The sequence below is a fragment of the Ranitomeya imitator genome, chromosome 4 (assembly GCF_032444005.1).
Source record: "Ranitomeya imitator isolate aRanImi1 chromosome 4, aRanImi1.pri, whole genome shotgun sequence".
Lineage (NCBI taxonomy): Eukaryota > Metazoa > Chordata > Amphibia > Anura > Dendrobatidae > Ranitomeya > Ranitomeya imitator.
Window position 1 is genome coordinate 549,173,643 of NC_091285.1, and position 21,450 is coordinate 549,195,092.

Here is a 21,450-nt window from a genome sequence, read left to right on the forward strand (position 1 = left end):
CTGGAAGTCAAAGCTAAGAGTTGGGTGATAAACACAGTGGGGACGTGTCTCTATTATACTTTTCCTCTCCTGGTCTTGGTTACACATACTGAGGTAAAATACTGATGTGTGACCGTGGCCTCAGGATGTAATCATCATCCGCGGAGTCTGCGCCCTGTGTGTGACAGCATTACTCTAATCTCCCAGCATTCCCCGGGGTCCCCCCCGGCCCCCTCCACCTCCAGTTCTGTGCTCTGGGTCCAGACTCTGAGGGCAGACGCCCTCACTACTGTGATTGGCTGGTGAAGCTGCGGCACCGCCCCCAGCTTACACACTCTGTGCTGATTGGCTCTTTCGTCCTGTCACTCTCTCCGCCCCGCTGTGAGAACTAGTTTGTTTGCAGGCTGGCTGCATTGTGCCGTGCATTACCTGGCTGCAGCTTTGTGCCGCGGGCACCGCCGGGCAGGGGACGCAGGTGAGGAGCCCGGGGATGTGGTGACTGTGCGCTCTCATTTATATGTATGCAGCCTCAGGAGAAGGCGGCAGACACGAGCGGACTGCGCTCACTGACAGTCCATGTACTTTATAGAGGATGTGACTGGCTCAGGACTGGGGGGAGACGTCTGACAGGTCATGGGTTAATGAGAAGTCTGGCAGTAGTAGGGTTACACGTGTGTGGGGTGGGAGCACTTTGGGGCAGAGTGTTGTACGTCTGGATATGTGCCTGGCACTGGAGGGGTTACCTGGGTCTTGATGCCCTCCCGTGTGTCATGCCTGGCACTGGAGGGGTTACCTGGGTCTTGGTTCCCTCCTCATATCATGCCTGGCACTGGAGGGGTTACCTGGGTCTTGGTGCCCTCCTCATATCATGCCTGGCACTGGAGGGGTTACCTGGGCCTTGATGCCCTCCCGTGTGTCATGCCTGGCGCTGGAGGGGTTACCTGGGTCTTGGTGCCCTCCTCATATCATGCCTGGCACTGGAGGGGTTACCTGGGTCTTGATGCCCTCCCGTGTGTCATGCCTGGCACTGGAGGGGTTACCTGGGCCTTGATGCCCTCCCGTGTGTCATGCCTGGCGCTGGAGGGGTTACCTGGGTCTTGGTGCCCTCCTCATATCATGCCTGGCACTGGAGGAGTTACCTGGGTCTTGGTGCCCTCCCGTGTGTCATGCCTGGCACTGGAGGGGTTTCCTGGGTCTTGGTGCCCTCCCTTGTCATGCCTGGCACTGGATGGGTTACCTGGGTCTTGGCGCCCTCCCGTGTCATGCCTGGCACTGGAGGGGTTACCTGGGTCTTGGCGCCCTCCCGTGTCATGCCTGGCACTGGAGGGGTTTCCTGGGTCTTGGTGCCCTCCTCATATCATGCCAGGCGCTGGAGGGGTTACCTGGGTCTTGGCACCCTCCCGTGTATCATGCCTGGCACTGGAGGGGTTTCCTGGGTCTTGGCACCCTCCCGTGTATCATGCCTGGCACTGGAGGGGTTTCCTGGGTCTTGGCGCCCTCTCGTGTGTCATGCCTGGCACTGGAGGGGTTTCCTGGGTCTTGCTGCCCCCCCTCCCCGTGTCAGCAGTGTGTACCAGAGAATACACCGTGTAAGGCTACGTTCACATTAGCGTTGTGCGCCGCTGCGTCGGCGACGCAACGCACAACGCACGCAAAAACGCACCAAAACGCACGCAAAAATGCTGCGTTTTGCGACGCATGCGTCTTTTTTGCCGAAATTTGGACGCAAGAAAAATGCAACTTGTTGCGTTTTCTTGGTCCGACACTTGCGGCAAAAAAGACGCATGCGTCGCACAACGCAACAAACAAAAACGCATGCGTCCCCCATGTTAAATATAGGGGCGCATGACACATGCGTCGCCGCTGCGTCGCCCGACGCAAACCCGACGCAAACTAGCATAACGCTAGTGTGAACGTAGCCTTAGTCCGTGGCTACATAGAGCGTTTGTTGGACTACAAAGTGATCTCAACTTTTTGATGTCCACTGCTGTCAGAATGAATACACTGATCAGTTACATGGACAGCAGCTGTCACTCCAGATAAAATGTACTCCATAGCACTACAAAAACTGTGTCGCCCTGGCCTTAAAAACTCTGTAGCCCTGGCCTTAAAGGAGATGTCCAAGATAACGAAAACTGCACATAGGTAATAATACAGGAAAAACAATGTATACTACTGACTATTCTAGCACCATGCTCCCACCGCTCATTTCTTTGGTTGCAGAAGTAACAGCCCACATATATGTTCTGGGACCACTGCAGACAGTCGCTGGCCTCTGATTTATGACCACATACCGTTGAGGCTAGTGATTGGCTACAGACATCATGTGATGTTTACGTACATCAGATGTCCGCAGCTTTGTCATTATATTGGACAATAGCTATAGATTAATGGGTTATTCATAAGATAGTAAGTTATCCCTGATCTGTGAGATAACAACTTGCTGATCACTGGAGGTCTGTCTGCCGGGACCTCCAATCAGCCTGAGAATAGGACTCTGCAACGTGGAGACCATTACAGCCTGGTCTTGAATAGAGTAGAGGGGAACATGCCCGACCTCTGCTCCATCCATTATCTGTGGGACTGCTGGAGAAGGTGGAGTACAGACCGTGTCCTGTGCACCTCCGCTCTATCCAAGATAGGGGTCTTCAACTCACAATTCCCGCCTTTCAGAGCCAGATTCTTGGCAAAGCTGAAGGTGCTGGGGTCTGGACACAGCAATCTGTAACTTATCCCCTGTCTTACTGTTAGGATAACTTGCTATCTTGGGATTAGCCCTTTAATATTTTGTGACAGAATATTTCCTATCGAGTTGACAGAATTCCGATCCAGTCACTATTTAGGTTCAGTTCACACACATCCACCATGCAAGAAGTCTGTCAAAACATGAAAATTACCTTTCTGTTCCATAGTGGATCAACCATAGATGTGTAAGAAGGAACCCTTATGAGGGCTGGTTCATGGTCTTTGGAAAGTGGGTGGAGTTTAGCAGGAGTGGGTGTGGCTGAGCACCGTCCAAGACATTCATGATAACTATATACTGCAAAGTCCGAAATGAAGTCCTGTCCGTGATTAAAGTATATTTCTATCTGTAGCACAAGCCTATTGATGAAACTGGGGCATCTTGTTTCAGCACTTTCTGCATGGAAAACAACCATCAAGATCAATAAGTCACTTTTTGTTTTCTCCTACATCTGGGTGTCCGCCTCCTGTAGGTGTACACTCCAGAAAAAAGTGCATGTCAAAGAGCATGTTTGCTTTGATGTCATCATTGCAGTCTATTGGCCCTGTCGGCGCATACGTCCGTACCCTGTTTGCCGGGGACTTCAAAAGTATTCCGTGAGGGGACATGGAACACAATAAGAAAGCACCATAGTCTGGCCCGCGCACCCTCTTGGCGAAGTCTGGGTCTGGCCCGCGCACACTCTTGGCGAAGTCTGGGTCTGGCCCGCGCACACTCTTGGCGAAGTCTGGGTCTGGCCCGCGCACACTCTTGGCGAAGTCTGGGTCTGGCCCGCGCACTCTCTTGGCGAAGTCTGGGTCTGGCCCGCGCACACTCTTGGCGAAGTCTGGGTCTGGCCCGCGCACACTCTTGGCGAAGTCTGGGTCTGGCCCGCGCACACTCTTGGCGAAGTCTGGGTCTGGCCCGCGCACACTCTAGGCGAAGTCTGGGTCTGGCCCGCGCGCACACTCGGCGAAGTCTGGGTCTGGCCCCTACACATTAGATTGCTGTTGACATAATAATGCTTTGGACGATTGTTTTGTGAACAGCCGACTCTCCCATACACAGGAGTGCTCGATTGGGTCAGCGCTCCTGTGCTCTTTTTGAGAAAGCCGCTGACTGAAATGTCACCTGGCGACTATTCTCAGGGAAAACTGTGATCATGATCGGACGTGTGTCTGATCAACATTTGTCCCCACAATCAGTCGGCTGGTACCCCCGTAAATAATAGATTTTTCAGCAGATTCCATTTCCAGTTTTGTTCCACCACTTGGAACGGTATGGACGTGCACTTAGGGCCCGATTCATTGGCATTGTGCACTCCATATTAAAGGGGCTTTTTGGATTCGGATGCACCAAATTCATTAAGAGGTGCACTCTGTTTAATGAATCTTGCGCCTCTTCTCCGCGGCGTGCACCTCACCACAATTGCTGCTTTAGTCAAGGACTAGAGTAACATTTCTACAAAAAAAAACAAAATTATGAGCACAATTCCATATTGCTGAAAAAATATGCGACATTTCAAAGTGTTTCACGCCAGTTTTTTTTTTGTCAGTACTTTGATGAATCAGTGCTTTACTGGCACACAGCTCATCCAGAACTATATACAATTAAAGGGGTTCTCATCTACAATTAAAGGGGCTCTCATGTTATTAGATTGGTAAAATTGCAAAGATGAGCAACTTTGTGATTTTTTTTTTTTACCTCGTATGAAAAAAATGCTTCTGTTCTCAAGTACAGAGGGATTTTCGATTCCCTAGTTTACAGCTTGTTGCCTAGGTTACCAGACACCCCTGTGATCTATCAAAGGTGGCTGGTTTCTTTGAAAAGAGTGCACTCTTGTAAGCTGTGTGTGCTCTGAAGCTTGCGGGGTATCCAGCTTGCTTCATTGCCCCTGCCCTCTGATGCTGTCGAGGCAAAGCTGCCTCTGCTGGACACATGCAAAGAGAACAGTATACAGGTCCTTCTCAAAAAATTAGCATATAGTGTTAAATTTCATTATTTACCATAATGTAATGATTACAATTAAACTTTCATATATTATAGATTCATTATCCACCAACTGAAATTTGTCAGGTCTTTTATTGTTTTAATACTGATGATTTTGGCATACAACTCCTGATAACCCAAAAAACCTGTCTCAATAAATTAGCATATTTCACCCATCCAATCAAATAAAAGTGTTTTTTAATAACAAACAAAAAAACCAACAAATAATAATGTTCAGTTATGCACTCAATACTTGGTTGGGAATCCTTTGGCAGAAATGACTGCTTCAATGCGGCGTGGCATGGAGGCAATCAGCCTGTGACACTGCTGAGATGTTATGGAGGCCCAGGATGCTTCAATAGCGGCCTTAAGCTCATCCAGAGTGTTGGGTCTTGCGTCTCTCAACTTTCTCTTCACAATATCCCACAGATTCTCTATGGGGTTCAGGTCAGGAGAGTTGGCAGGCCAATTGAGCACAGTAATACCATGGTCAGTAAACCATTTACCAGTGGTTTTGGCACTGTGAGCAGGTGCCAGGTCGTGCTGAAAAATGAAATCTTCATCTCCATAAAGCATTTCAGCCGTTGGAAGCATGAAGTGCTCCAAAATCTCCTGATAGCTAGCTGCATTGACTCTGCCCTTGATGAAACACGGTGGACCAACACCAGCAGCTGACATGGCACCCCACACCATCACTGACTGTGGGTACTTGACACTGGACTTCAGGCATTTTGGCATTTCCTTCTCCCCAGTCTTCCTCCAGACTCTGGCACCTTGATTTCCGAATGACATGAAAAATTTGCTTTCATCAGAAAAAAGTACTTGGGACCACTTAGCAACAGTCCAGTGCTGCTTCTCTGTAGCTCAAAAGTGGCTTTACCTGGGGAATGCGGCACCTGTAGCCCATTTCCTGCACACGCCTGTGCACGGTGGCTCTGGATGTTTCCACACCAGACTCAGTCCACTGCTTCCTCAGGTTCCCCAAGGTCTGGAATCGGTCCTTCTCCACAATCTTCCTCAGGGTCCGGTCTCCTCTTCTCGTTGTACAGCGTTTTCTGCCACATTGTTTCCTTCCAACAGACTTACCATTGAGGTGCCTTGATACAGCACTCTGGGAACAGCCTATTTGTTGAGACATTTCTTTCTGGGTCTTACCCTCTTGCTTGAGGGTGTCAATGATGGCCTTCTTGACATCTGTCAGGTCGCTAGTCTTACCCATGATGGGGGTTTTGAGTAATGAACCAGGCAGGGAGTTTATAAAAGCCTCAGGTATCTTTTGCATGTGTTTAGAGTTAATTAGTTGATTCAGAAGATTAGGGTAATAGGTCGTTTAGAGAACCTTTTATTGATTTTCTAATTTATTGAGACAGGTTTTTTGGGTTATCAGGAGTTGTATGCCAAAATCATCAGTATTAAAACAATAAAAGACCTGACAAATTTCAGTTGGTGGATAATGAATCTATAATATATGAAAGTTTAATTGTAATCCATTACATTATGGTAAATAATGAAATTTAACACTATATGCTAATTTTTTGAGAAGGACCTGTAGACCAGCTGCTGGTGCAAATTGTTATTCTATAAATGTGGCTGTGAATTTCAGTGTTTGCAAAGCTGGTGATATTCAGAAACATGCGGGGCATAATAGAATAGTATAGGTCAAAAAATCTGCCATTATGAAGCAATGGAAAGCTGATGAAGTGATCCCTAAGGGAGCATTTACACAACCATATTTTACAGACCTTGACTAGTTAACAGAAGCCGACCCGCACATGTCCTGACCAGAGATAACAGCCCTGTACATATACCTATATGAGGCTGGTAGGGCAGATCAGGATACCACACACTGAATGCACCCTCATGGTTCTTGTGAACGGGCGCTGATGGAAATACTCAATTAATATTTGGGGAGTAAATCCTTATTTCATCACCTAGTATTCAGCTGCTCCCCTTTACATATTGAATATTAACTAAATGCAAAACCTTTTGGATCCTGGATAAATAATGAAGGCAAAGGTCACTGAGAAGTTAGAAGAATCTTTGCCCCTGCTCTCCCACCATACTGTTCTAGGAAGAAATCTGTCCTGGCTGATAGTATGAGAGCACTCCTCTTTCCAAATCCTCCGCACCAAGGCTGTAATCACAGGGCAGACCAGGCAGTCTGCTGTGAGCCACCCTCTGGCCATGTAAGAAGATCAGTAGCTTATACCTCCCATACATGGAGACAATGGGAAGCCAGCTGCGCTGTGTGAATTAGTGTCAGGGAGGGGATGTGCCCCAGGCACTGGAGTTAATGCTGTACTACTTGCACTATGAGAACGTTAGAATTAAAATATTTCATTTATCACTTTTTTCTTTATCCAATTGCTATTTTTCTGTAAATAAAAATAAAGGGGTTTTACCAAAATCACAATGTATCCACTATCCATAAGGTTGGACCCCCTCCTCCCTGTAGTTCTGTTGTACTCTGATTTCTCCGACAGTCCCATAGACCATGAATAGAGCAGAGGCTGAGCCTCTGGGAGCCCCAGCTATCTCCAAGTTATTCCTCATTCTTACCTAATTCCTTGCTATTGGTAAAAATCCTTGTTAATACAGTTTCCATCAGTTTAGGAACACATCGTCTGTTGGTAGAAGAATCATTTTGATTAGTGGCGGAAACTGGGCAGTTAGTTTTTGGGTCTCTGAATTACAAATCCATGCTGGTCGGCAGACCTCTCCCTGGAATAAATGCTTGTCATTTCCCTCTTTGTATGATGTGCTCTAAGCCGACGGATTTATTCTAAATATGAACACGATCTACTGTAGATGGAAATAATTGGAGATATTTAATATTTATGCCCTGGCAGATTCCTTGGAGAGTTCCTTGAATGGCTTTTTATATTGAGTTTCTATTAGATATCTTGCAGTTTGTATATTGCTGCCATTTAGGGGTGGTCTCGGTAGATCTGTGCTGTCATCTGAACACCCCACAATAAGGTGGCAGCACTTCTGCTATGACTTGGTTCCTTTCTGATTTTTATTTCTTATGCTTTGCTTATGTAGCGCTATCATATTCAGCAGCAGTTTACAGACATGATCATCACTGTCCCCGATGGGGCTCACAATCAAGATTCCGTGTTAGTATGTCTTTGGGGTGTGGGAGGAAAATAACAACATACAAACTCCTTGCAGATGTTGTCCTTGGTGGGATTTGAACCCAGGACCCCATTGCTGCAAGGCTACAGTGCTAACCACTGAGCCACCGTGATTTTTATTTTCTCATCCATTGGCTATCCCAGATATTCCAGTTCAGTGCCAATGGGGCGAATGCCTTAAAGCACCACTACAGCAGTGTTTTATTGCAGCACTGGAGTGGCGCTTCTAATCTAAGGTCCCTGACCCATGTCTTATACTTACCGCCACTGTCTTCTCCAGGTTCTGACCTGCTGGATGGCTCCAGTGTTTGCTGGAGTGTGCCGGAGGCCACTTCTCACTGTACATCTATGAGAAAATCGTTCTGGCTCTCATAGACCGCATTGAGCGAGTGTGACCTTTGAAGGTGTATTGCCGTCTCCAAGATCCTATCCCAATATATAGTAGGTGTACTAATGCTAGCAAATCACTCCAATTAGGCCGGGTTCACATTACGTTACAGGCGTCCGTTAGACGGAATACGTTACACAGTGGCATAACGCGGTGTAACGTAGTCCGTTAACGCCACCATGGGCGTGCACTAGAGATGTGCTGTCATTGAGTGACGGACCGTGGGATGCGGGCTGCAGCGTTTCCGGATCCGTCACTACTAGTGCAGATTGAGCATCTGCTTGCTCTATCTGCGCTAGCGATATGATATATCGGCACTTGCGTTAACAGCAGCCCGATAACACATGTGTTGAATGGGCTGCTGTTAACGCAATGTGAACCTAGCCTTAGAAATGTAATATAGTTTTTCTGCTTTGCTATGGCTCTTTCCTCAGGTGCAGGCATTGCAGGATCTTTCGTTTTACAGTGAATGCAGCTGATATCTGTATATCAAAACTGGACTGTAGATATGGATCAATTATAACTGTGATACATTTTAACCCCTTAATCCCATATGACGTACTATCCCGTCAAGGTGACCTGGGAGTTAATTTCCAGTGACGGGATAGTACATTATATGCGATCGGCCGCGCTCCCGGGGGAAGCGCGGCCGATTGTGGCCGGGTGTCAGCTGACATCTGGCACTATGTGCCAGGAGCCGTCACTGACCGCCCCTGGCACATTAACCCAAGGCACACTACGATCAAACATTATCGCTGTGTTTTGGCGGTATAGGGAAGCATCGCGCAGGGAGGGGGCTCCCTGCGTGCTTCCCTGAAACCCTCAGTGCAATGCGATATGATCGCGTTGCTCCGAGGGTCTCCTACCTTCTTCTCCCTGCAGGCCCCAGATCTAAAATGGCTGCGGGGCTGCATCCGGGTCCTGCAGGGAGGTGGCTTACCAGCGCCTGCTCAGAGCAAGCGCTGGTAAGCCTGCAGGAGTGCAAGTCAGATCGCTGATCTGACACAGTGCTCTGCAAAGTGTTAGATCAGCGATCTGACCCTATAACATGATGCCACCCCCCGGGGCAATGTTGTAAAGTAAAAAAATAAAATATTCACATGTGTTAAAAAAAAATAAATAAAAAAAGTGTAAAAATGAGAAATTGCTGGTCAAATTTTAACCCTTATAACTCCCTAACAAAAAAAAAAATTTTTGGTTCCAAAATTGTGCTGATGTAAAGTAGACATGTGGGAAATGTTACTTATTAAGTATTTTCTGTGACATATCTCTGTGATTTAAACTCTTTCTGACCTCGGACGGGATAGTACGTCCGTGGGTCAGATACTGCGCTTTGATGCAGGGCTCCAGCGGTGAGCCCGCATCAAAGTCGGGACATGTCAGCTGTTTTGAACAGGTGACATGTGCCCGCAATAGCAGCGGGTGAAATCGCGATTCACCTGCCGCTATTAACTAGTTAAATGCCGCTGTCAAATGGTTACAGCGGCATTTAACTGGCGCTTCCGGCTGGAAATGAGCGCATCGCCGACCCCGTCACATGGTCAGGGGTCAGCGATGCATCAGAATGGTAACCATAGAGGTCCTTGAGACCTCTATAGTTACTAATGCCAGCCTGCTGTGAGCGCCATTTCTGCTGCATATCGGAAAATGATGCAAATTTTATTTTTTTATTTTTTTAGCAAAGTTTGGAATTTTTTTTTCACCACTTAGATAAAAGAGAACCTAGACATGTTAGGTGTCTATGAACTCGTAATGCCCTGTAGAATCAGTGGTTGGTCAGTGTTAGCATTTAGTGAACCTAGTAAAAAAGCCAAACAAAAAACACGTGTGGGATTGCACTTTTTTTGCAATTTCACCGCACTTGGAATTTTTTTCCCGTTTTCTAGTACACGAAATGCTAAAACCAATGATGTCGTTTAAAAGTACAGCTTGTTTTGCAAGAAATAAGCCCTCACATGGCCATATTGACGGAAAAATAAAAGTTATGGCTCTGGGAAGAAAGGGAGCAGAAAACGAACACTGAAAAACGGAAAATCCCAAGGTCATGAAGGGGTTAAGGGCATAAAAATTCAAAGTTGGAAAATTGTGAAATTTTCAGAATTTTCGCCAAATTTCCATTTTTTTTTCCCCCCACAAATAAACGCAAGTTTATCGAAGAAATTTTACCACTATCATGAAGTACAATATGTCACGAGAAAACAATCAGAATCCATCAGGATCCGTTGAAGTGTTCCAGAGTTATAATCTCATAAAGGAACAGCGGGCCAATTTTTACAATTCTGACCAGTCATTAACATGCAAACCACCCTTGAGGCTTAAGGGGTTAAATGTGTCCGTAAAAAAAAAAAAATATTGTCTGCCCATTATTTTTTGGTAAGCAATCCAGAAAAAACGATGCCTAACCATGCCTAGGTAACTGCATCCACATGTTGGCATCTTCCATAAGTACTTGCAGCCGTGCAGGGAGGATCCCTGGCATAGATCATTGGTGGAGGTAGACATGGTCTTGTAAAACCTTCACATGCAATGGGCGTAGATCAGTGCAGAGTAACACCCGGATAAATGGAGTGCTGCTGTTCTGCACGAAAATATGTTCATGGCCTCATCCTTAGAGATTACACGAACTTCTGATACGATCCACCCTGTCAGCAAAATGGAACTACCGTACTCATAAAGGCCCATTTAGATGGCAAATTAGCATTTGTAAGAATGTTAGGTCCCAACTATCAGGTTGTTTAGACTGACATAAAAATCATTGTCGGCAGCACTTTGCCCCATGTAAATGATCATTCTTCCCCATACAGTTTTCTGACACTTGTGAATGTGCCAGTGAACGACTACCAATGCACGTGTATAATTAGGTCAAGAAATATTTGAATAGTGACACAAGTTTTGGAATTTTAGCTATTAACAAAGACAAGTGCATGGAGCGAGGTTGCACCCACTAGCCGGGAGTATGTATAACTCATACATACCCTCCGGTCCTGAATCCTTTATTTCTGGACCTGACTGTAGCTTTAGACAGAGTAACACCTATTGCTTATAGCTCCTTCCTGTCTACTTGTATCCATTTCTGTAACATCGGAATACCTCTTCCTATAGAAGAAAAACTGTTCTTCATATGATTTTCTAGATGTTGCATTTGAGTGAATAGGAACTTATGAAGGGGATGTAAAATCCACTTCTCTCTGTATATACAGTGGCTTGTGAAAGTAGTCGTCCGCCCCTTCACATTTTTGTTGTTTTGGAATGTCACTTTTTTTTTTTTTTTTTTTTTTAGGTTTTGCATCAGTTCATGTAAAGAACATGTCTGCAACTGTGAATATTTGGTTTTATTTTTATTGTGAAGCAAACGAATTAGACAAAATAACTAAAAACGTCAGTGTGCATAACTATTCGCCCCACTAAAGTCAGGACTTTGTAGAGCCTCCTTTTTCGGCAATTATAGCTGCAAGTCGCTTTGAATAAGTGTCTATGAGCTTTTCACATCTTACCGTTGGGATTTTTTCCCATTCCTCAAGACAAAACTGCTCCAGCTCCTTCAAGCGAGATGGGTTCCTCTGGTGAACGGCAATCTTCAGGTCTGACCACAGATTCTCAATTGGATTAAGGTCTGCGCTTTGACTTGGCCTCTCCAAAACATTTGCCTGCTTCCCCTTAAACCACTCGAGTGTTGATTTCGCAGTATGCTTTTGATTAGGATTGAGCGAAACGGATCGGTCAATTTCATAAGTCGCAGACTTTCGGCAAAGTCGGGTTTCGTGAAACCCGAGCCGATCCCAGTGTGCGATCGGCCATGCGGTACGCGATCTTCGCGCCAAAGTCGCATTTCATATGACGCGTTAAGCGCCATTTCTCAGCCAATGAAGGTGGACGCAGAGTGTGGGCAGCGTGATGACATAGGTATCAGTCCCCACCATCTTAGAGAAGGGCATTAGTGATTGGCTTGCTTTCTGCGGCGTCACAGGGGCTATAAAGGGGCGTGCACGCCGACCGCCATCTTACTTCTGCCGATCTGAGCATAGGGAGAGGTTGCTGTAGCTTTGTCTGAAGCAGGGATAGTGTTAGAAAGGGAATATAAACCCCCAAACCGCTTGTGCTGTAGCGATTTCCACTGTCCAACACCACCTTTTCCTTGCAGGGACAGTGGAGGCTAGATTTCTGTGCATCAGCTCTGTAGCTTATTAGGCTGCACTCTAAGGCTATGTGCACACCTTGCGTCGGGTCCCTGCGGGTTCTCCCGCAGCGGATTTGATAAATCTGCAGGGCAAAACAACTGCGGTTCTCCCTGCAGATTTATCGCGGTTTGTTCCGCGTTTTCCGCTGCGGGTTTCCGCCTATACTATTGATGCTGCATATGCAGCAATATGCAGCATCAATAGTAATGTTAAAAATAATAAAAATTGGTTATACTCACCCTCTGATGTCCGGATCTCCTGGGCGCTGCACCCGGCGTTCCGGTTCCAAAGATGCTGTGGGAGAAGGACCCTTCGTGACGTCACGGTCATGTGACCGCGACGTCACCGCAGGTCCTGGTCGCACAGCAACTCTGACCGGACGGCCGCGTGCAGCGCCCAGGAGCTCCGGACATCAGAGGGTGAGTATAACCAGATTTTTTATTTTTTAACCCCAAATATGGTTCCCAGGGCCTGGAGGAGAGTCTCCTCTCCTCCACCCCGGGTACCACCCGCACATTATCCGCTTACTTCCCGCAACGTGGGCACAGCCCCATGCGGGAAGTAAGCGGTTCAATGTATTCCTATGGGTGCAGAATCGCAGCGATTCTGCACAAAGAAGTGACATGCTGCGGGTTGTAAACCGCTGCGTTCCCGCGCGGTTTTTCCCGCAGCATGTGCACAGCGGTTTGCGGTTTCCATAGGGTTTACATGTTACTGTAAACGCTATGGAAACTGCTGCGGACCCGCAGCATCAAAATCGCGGCGGTTCCGCGGAAAAAACCGCTAAGTGTGAATATAGCCTAAGGCTCCCTGATAGCTGCATTGCTGTTTGTACGCCGCTGTGCAAACCAACTGCTTTTTTCAAAGCAAAAATCCTGTTGCTCCTTCTTTTCTGCACAGTTCTCTTGTTTCTTTCTCCACACTCTTGTGTGCAGCAGTCCTTTTTATTGCTGCCATACTTGTCCTTTGATCATTGTAGGGAGATTGAAATTCGACTACAGCCCTTATATCAAAAAATACATCTGTCATCCACTTTCTGCCACTCAAACTGTTGTGTAATACAGTGGGCCTTATTTTTTTTTTTTTTTGCTGCTGTCTCCCACACATAAAAAAAGGGAGATTTGTATTGCCACTGAGTGAATCTGCGTCAGTCCTGTTTGTGGCATCAGTCATCCACTTTCTGCCACTCAAACTGTAGTGTAATACAGTGGGCCTGATATTTTTTTTTTTTTTTTTTCCTGCTGTCTCACACACCTATAAAGGGAGATTTAAACTCACAACAAGTTTACTGTGACGCCCAAGAGACCGGGATACCCAGCACCGGACCAATGGGGTCTGTCTCTTGAGGGGGATGTCACGGGTGGCTTGACCCGGTGCTGTGGCCTCAGGCAATGCACAGTGTAAGGGGTATCGTGAGGGGACAGGCACTTACTTGATCAGCAGCAGGTTCTCCCAGCGGCGATGATCCCGATCCTGGATAGATGGCTATTGTCCAAATGAAAGACTGAGGCACTGAAACGTTTAACCAGTTTACTTTAACAAAAAAGGATTTACAACCAGTCCTGTCACCGGAGTCTTTATGGGAACTCTGAGTTACTTTGACCCTGCCGGGGTCTTCGCCTCTTATTGTGCGCAATTTCTGTGTGGCCCTGCTGCTGTATGTGAACTGGCTGCCGGCCCAATCTGTCCCCTCCGGGTCCTGATTCGACGGGCAACCCGAGTCCTTTTATCGGCTTACCCCCTCCGGGAGTACCGCTGAACTGTGTCTGTTGCTGCGTCCGGCCCTAGTGAAGCTGATATCACCTCACGTTTTTCCGGTTGCTGTATTATATATAATGAATACAGCCACGGATCCGGTATCCGTCTTTGCGCCTGTTCTGGGTAGTGATTAATGCTACCCGGTTCTCACAATGTCCTTTTTCTCTGTCCCTCTTCTCCTCAGGCCGGTGATTTAGGCCTGGTAACAGTCACAGGGCTGTTAGATATTCAACTGTATGACCTCTCACTTTCAGCTCCTTGGCCCAACTGCCATTTCTTCTCTCAGACCAGAATGGATCAAGGGGAGTCTCTGGAGCTCCCCCTTCTGGCCGGAGGTGGTAGTGCAGTCTTGCTATTTTAGTATTTGTATTTACTGTCAGTAACTATTTTTGTGGCAAATACCCCTAGGGGTGCCACATTACGTACACCTTCTAACTGGTTTTACAATACCATATAACGTTTGTTAGTTTGGTTACATTTTTCCAAGAATGAGGAAGTCTGGTGGAAGAGGTCGTGGCTGTGGGCGGTCATTGCCAGCTGGTAATGATGGTAGTGGTGGTGGAGCATCAGGTGGTCATGGGAAAAGCAATATAGCACCTAAGTCTCAAGTTGTTGAGCCAGCGTCATCGTCTGGCTACACAAGGTCTCGAACGCTCCCTTTTCTGGGAGTAGGAAAACCGCTTTTAAAGCTGGAGCAGCAGGAACAAGTTTTGGCTTTCCTTGCTGACTCTGCCTCTAGTTCTTTTGCCTCCTCTTCGGAAAGTGCAAAATTTAAAAGCAGTGCGTCGTCAGTGGATGCTCCCGGTCAGGAACAAGTCGCTTCCTTGTGTCCTTCACCCAGAACAACAGAGAAGGATGCGTCAGGCGACACAACAGGTTACTCCATGGAGCTCTTTACACATACCGTGCCTGGATTAGAAAGGGAAATTGTTAACAGGCCATGCCCATTACAAGATGAACCAGACATGGAGTGCACAGATGCAGTCACAGCCAGATTACTATGCTGTTCCATTGACTCAGATCACAACATTGCCCTCGCAGTGTACTGAGCCAGAATCTGACCCTGATGAGACTATGGTGCCCTGTCCCGAACGCTATTGCACCGGTTTAGTCAGCAACGCTACATTCCTTCCCTCACTGTAAGCACACCGTTTACCACACCACCTGCAGCAAATGTGTAGGTATCGTCGCAAGGCCAAAGCAGTCAGGGAATCCCCAGGTTCTTGGTAGGAAACACTGTATGTAGGCCAACAGCAAGAATACTATCACCAACCCTTTGTCTGCCATGTCCACCACCACCCCCGCTAGTTCCACCATATGCAGCTTTCCAGTCCAGCTCTCCCTACAAGAGACTCTCGTTAGGAAAAGGAAGTACTCATCCTCTCATCCGCGTACACAGGGTTTGAACGCCCACATTGCTAGACTAATCTCGTTAGAGATGATGCCCTACCGGTTAGTTAAAAGCGAAGCTTTCAAAGCCATGATGGACTACGCAGTCCCACGCTACGACATACCCAGTCGACACTTTGCGAGAAAAGCCATCCCAGCCCTCCACCAGCATATAAAAGATCGCATTGTCCATGCACTCAGGCAATCTGTCAGTTCAAAGGTGCACATCACAACAGATGCATGGACCAGTAGGCATGGCCAGGGACGTTGCATGTCCATCACGGCCCACTGGGTTAATGTGGTGGATGCAGGGTCCACAGGGGACAGCCATATTGGGACAGTTCTGCCTAGCCCACGGTCTAGGAAACAGTTGGCTGTAGGCGTTCGCCCCCCCTCCTCTTCGTCCTCCAGCAGAAGCGAGAGCTCGTCCACAGACCGCAGTCGCACGACCGCTCCATCTGCAGCTGCCACTGTTGCACACTAGGTGTCCCACTATGGAACAGCTAGTGGCAAGCGTCAGCAGGCTGTGTTGGAAATGAAGTGTTTGGGTGACAACAGACACACCGCAGAAGTTCTGTCCGAGTTCTTGCAGCAAGAAACTCAGTCATGGCTGGGCAGTGTACATCTTGAGGCAGGCAAGGTAGTGAGTGATAACGGAAGGAATTTTATGGCTGCCATAGCCCTTTCACAACTGAAACACATTCCTTGCCTGGCTCACACCTTGAACCTGGTGGTGCAGTGCTTCCTGAAAAGTTATCCGGGGTTACCCGACCTGCTCCTGAAGGTGCGCAGACTTTGCTCGCACATCCGCCGTTCGCCCGTACACTCCAGCCGTATGCGGAACCATCAGCGATCTTTGAAGCTTCCCCAGCACCGCCTAATAATCGACGTTGCAACTAGGTGGAACTCCACACTGCACATGCTTCAGAGACTGTGCGAACAGAGGTGTGCTGTTATGTATTTGTGGGAGGATACACATACGCAGGCAGGCAGTTGGATGGCAGACATGGAGTTGTCAGGTGTGCAGTGGTCGAAGTTACAAGACATGTGTCAAGTCCTTCAGTGTTTTGAGGAATGCACACGCCTGGTTAGTGCAGATTTTGTAGATTGTGAGCCCTCGCGGGCAGGGTCCTCTCTCCTCCTGTACCAGTTGTGACTTGTATTGTTCAAGATTATTGTACTTGTTTTATTATGTATACCCCTCCTCACATGTAAAGCACCATGGAATAAATGGCGCTATAATAATAATAATAATGACGCCATCATAAGCATGAGCATCCCCCTAATGCGTCTGCTGATGCAAAGTTTGACGGACATAAAGGAGCAAGCGTCTGCAGCCGAGGACGAGGGAAGCCTTGATGACAGTCAGCCATTGTCTGCTCAGGGAAGTCTACTGGACGAGGTGGCGGGCGAAGAGGAGGAGGATGAAGGGGATGAATATTTTTTGGATGAGGAAGCTTCTCAGGGGGCAATAAAAACTGGTGACGTTGCAAGGTCAGGTTCAGGGTTTTTGAGGGAGACAAGTGACGTTGATTTGCCAGAAAGTGCTCCTCAACCCAGCACAAGCAGTGAATTGACACCTGGAACATTGGCCCACATGGCGGATTATGCCTTGCACATCCTAAAAAGGGACCCACGCATTATAAAAATGATGACCAATGACTATTACTGGTTGGCCTGCCTCCACGCTACAAAGGGAAATTGCAAAATATCATGCCACATGAGAACCTTGAGCAAATATTGGCTACTAAACGAGCAACTCTTGTGACCGTTTGGTTCAGGCATTCCCAGCACACAGTGGCGGTGATGGTTCTCACACGAGCTGCAGGGGGCAGCTCAAACAGTGCTCTACCACTTGCAAAATTATCTCTTACTGTTCCACCACTGTTTAGTCTGTGCAGTTAAATCCTTCAATGGCACTGCCAATACCAATTTGTTGACATGTATGATGCTAGTAAAAATATTCAGGGGCCCTGTCCTACATTTACACAAGTTAATACTTTGCGCCAAATACCACTGTCTGCAAGTCAGCAGAGGAGCCCACCCCTGTACCTAGGTATGCCACCTGTTTATTTGTTAATTTGTTTTTTTGCCAGACATTAACATCTATTTATTATTTTGGACTACTACCTGTGTCACACTCCTTCCAATTGTCCTCCGCTGACCACACCAATGCTGCCTGTGTACCCCTGGAACCTATTTACAACTGCATCAAGCCTACTTTTTTATTTTATGCCTAGTAAGTCTATCTGCGGTCCCTCCTGCCAATTGTCCTCCGCTGACCACACCAATGCTGCCCGTGTACCCCTGTAACCTTTTTTTAAACTGCATTGAGCCAACTTTGTGGTGTAAGGCCTACTACCAGTGTCTGCGCCACTCAATGTAGCTGTCCTCTTAAAAGAGCTGAGCTGCAATTGTCAGGTTTTCAACCTATCGGAATTTGAAAACTGCATTGGGGCTACAAGTTTGGTTGGGTTCTACTAACGGTGTCTGCCGCTCCAAGGTGTTCTCCAGGTTTACTGTCCTGAGCTTCTATCTTCAGGCTCTCATTAAGTAGTTTTTAATATAACACTGCATTTGGCCTACTAGTTTGGTTGGGGCCTACTAACGGTGTCTGCTGCTCCTTGCTGTTCTCCTCCACTGAACAAAGCAGTGCCGCCTGTTTACTACTGTTACCAATTTTGAACTGCATTTAGACTACTTACTGATTTGGGCCTACTCACTGTGTCAGCCTCTCATTACAGTTGTCCTCCACTGAACAAAGCAATGCTGCCTGGTTAGTCCTGTTACCATTATTTGGGCCTTTATTATTTGGGCCTATATCTGTGTTTCCTCCTCATCCTGCCCATTGCCCAGCCAGTGCTAGATGACTCTGCTGGTACATTGACCCAGACCGCTACATTCCTCTTGCACGCTACACAGCCAGAATCTGACCCTGCTGAAAGTGAGGTTCCCCTTCCTGCATACTATACCACCTTACACGGGGACAAAGAGGAAGGTGCAGATGAAAGTGCAGGTTCCTTCATCAGGTGGGGGGAATACTCGTTGGCGACGTCGCTGGCACAGGGCCCCTCATAGTACTCAAAAGTGTCGCTGCCGGTGGGAGGCACCCCCGCCGTGCAAACACACCGCCGTACTTTGAGGGGCCCTGTGCCATTGCCAATGCGAACGAGTGGGCCCCCCCTGCTTGCTCAGGATCACAGCACTTGCAAAGATGAAATACTTACCTCTCCCTGCTCCACTGTCGTGACGTGGTCCACGTTTCCTGGGCCCACTAAATACTTGAACCAGCCATACCCCCCCACAACTTTAGCCAAATGACCCCCAATGTCCAATGCCTAACTATTATTATAAGGTAAATTAAGATTGACAAGCTTTAGTACCAAGAATGGATGTTTTTGCCATTTGAATGGGCACTGTAGGTGTTTTCCTGGCCTCCACTCACTGCTGACTATGCTCCCCCATTGACTTGCATTGGGTTTCGTGTTTCGGTCGATCCCTGAATTTTCGCGATAATCTGCCGATTTCACTCGACTCGACTTTTGAGATGGTCGGGTTTCGCGAAACCCGGCTCGATCCTAAAAAAGTAAGTCGCTCAACCCTACTTTTGATCATTGTCTTGTTGGAAGTTGAACTTCCGTTCCAGTCTCAGATCACTGACTGACTGAAACAGGTTTGCTCAAGAATATCCCAGTATTTTACACTATCTATCTTCCCCTCAATTCAGATCATTTTCCAGGTCCCTGCTGCCAAAAAGCTTCCCCAGAGCATGATGCTGCCATCACCATGTTTCACTGTGGGGATGGTGTTCTTGGGGTCATTTGTGTTGGGTTGGTGCCAGACATAGCATTTACCTTGGTGGCCAAAAAGTTCAATTTTGCTCTCTTGTGACCACCACACCTTCCTCCATACATTTGTGGAATCTGCCATATGTCTTTTAGCAAACTCAAAATGAGCCTTTCAATTTTTGTGTCAGTAAATACTTCTTTTTTTTTTTTTGCCTACTCTTCCTTAATACCACCTGTATGGCGTATACGGCTTATTGTGGTTGTGTGGACAGATACTTCAGTCTCTGCTTGGGAACTCTGACTCTCCTTTAGGGTTACCTTTTGGTCTGTGCTGCTGAGTTTAGGTGGTCAGCCCGGTCTTGGCAGGGTTGTTGTGGTACCTTGTTCTTTCCATTTGATGATAATGGATTTGATGGTGCTCTGGGGGATCATTGGAGATTGTGTTTTTTTTTTTTTTTTTTTTTTTTTTTTTATAACCCAACCCTGACTTGTACTTCTCAAAAACTTTGTCTCTGACTTTTTTGGAGATCTCCTTGGTCTTCATGGTGGAGTTTGGTTATTGGTGATGATTCATTAATGGTTTTGCAGCCTTTGTGGCCTTTCAGAAAAGGTGTGTGTGTGTGTATACTGACCGTGTGACATTCAGATTGCAGACAGGTGGACTTCCTGTAATTACCGTAAGTATGTGACTCGTGAAGATAATTGCTTGCACCATTGTTATTTTAGGGTCTTCATAGCAAAAGGATTGAATACATATGCACAAGCCAATTTTTAGTTAGTTGATCCAATACATTTTAATTTATACCTCTATTTTCTCACTTCACCAGCTTAGACTATTTAGTACTGATCACACACAAATCGGATTACAAAAATATTTAAACACCGGTTGTAATTTAACAAAATAGGTAAAGCCAATGGGTGAATACTCTTGCAAGCCGCTGTATAACTCTCCTATGATTGTTTTTAGATCCACGGTGCATATCTTGGATCTGGAGTGGGATCTTGTCAGGTCCATTTCCCCAGGGCTGTTTACATGAGGTATAATTTGTAGCACCCAGCACATTCTCTATGGTCCAGGCCTCACTGGCACGTCAGGAATGTGCTGCTGTTTGGGACTCGGGAGGAATGTTCCTCGCCTGCCTGTTACACAGCCTTTATTTCACTGCCTCCAGCATGCTTTTTTTTTTGGTGTACTGTTTGCTTGCTTCCGATCCCCTTTTTTTTTTTTTTTTTTTTTTTTTTAAGCAGACTGGATAAAACAATGGCCTTTAGTATAATATGAGACTGGATGAGTCGTTACAGCATTTTATTCATCAAAGCCATTAATGGTCTTGTATTGTTCTCTGTTGTAGATAGGTGACAAATGGCTGTATTCATAGAATGGTAGAGTTGGAAGGGACCTCCTGGGTCATCTGGTCCAACCCACTGCTCAAAGCAGGATTCATCCCAGACAGATATCTGTCCAACCTCTGTTTGAAGACTTTGGAGAACCTCCTTTAAGGGTACGTGCCCATGATCAGGAATAGCAGCGCTTTGGGCATCATGCGCTTTCAATGGTGCGTTGTACAGTACAGCGGATTTACGAGTCACAGAATGTTAATTTCTATTGTGTAGACGCCAATCTCCGCAACAGATTTTTCCACAATAGAAATGTATTGGATGCGGTAAATCCACATTGTTCAATGAATACATTCGGTTTACCTTTGTGATTAGAACGTAGCGCTTTGGACAAAGTGAAAATGCGCTGCTACTTCCTGATCATGGGAACGGAGCCTTAGCAGAAGTGTGCAAATTTGGATCTGCAATATGGATGCCACTGCTGCATCTATGTTCTATGAGGCTCTTCATAGATGTGTTTTTTGTGAACTGTTTTGGTGCATAAAAAAAAAAAAAAAAAACTGTCCTATTTTTCAGTCTATGGGTCTCATAAACTAAGACTGCACCCCGATGATATCCATGTGCTGTCCGAGATTAACATTGCAAAGGATAGGAAAAGCTTTGTAATTTTATTAAAATTTTTTTCATATAGAAAATTAACTGATGAAATACTAATGGTAAGGCTGGGTTCACACTGCGTTGTGTGAACCCGTTTAACGGACTACGTTACACCGCGGCATAACGC

At 46.8% G+C, this 21,450-nt stretch overlaps 1 protein-coding gene across 1 annotated transcript in view; it reads left to right on the plus strand.

Annotated features, from left to right (window-relative positions):
- Nucleotides 1-370: 370 nt before the first annotated feature.
- Nucleotides 371-21,450, plus strand: part of KLHL25 (kelch like family member 25) — a 48,277-nt gene continuing 27,197 nt past the window's right edge. Inside the window, exon 1 of the mRNA XM_069766249.1 lies at nt 371-454. The gene's annotated coding sequence lies outside the window, so the exon portion shown is untranslated. The remainder of the gene's footprint in view (nt 455-21,450) is intronic.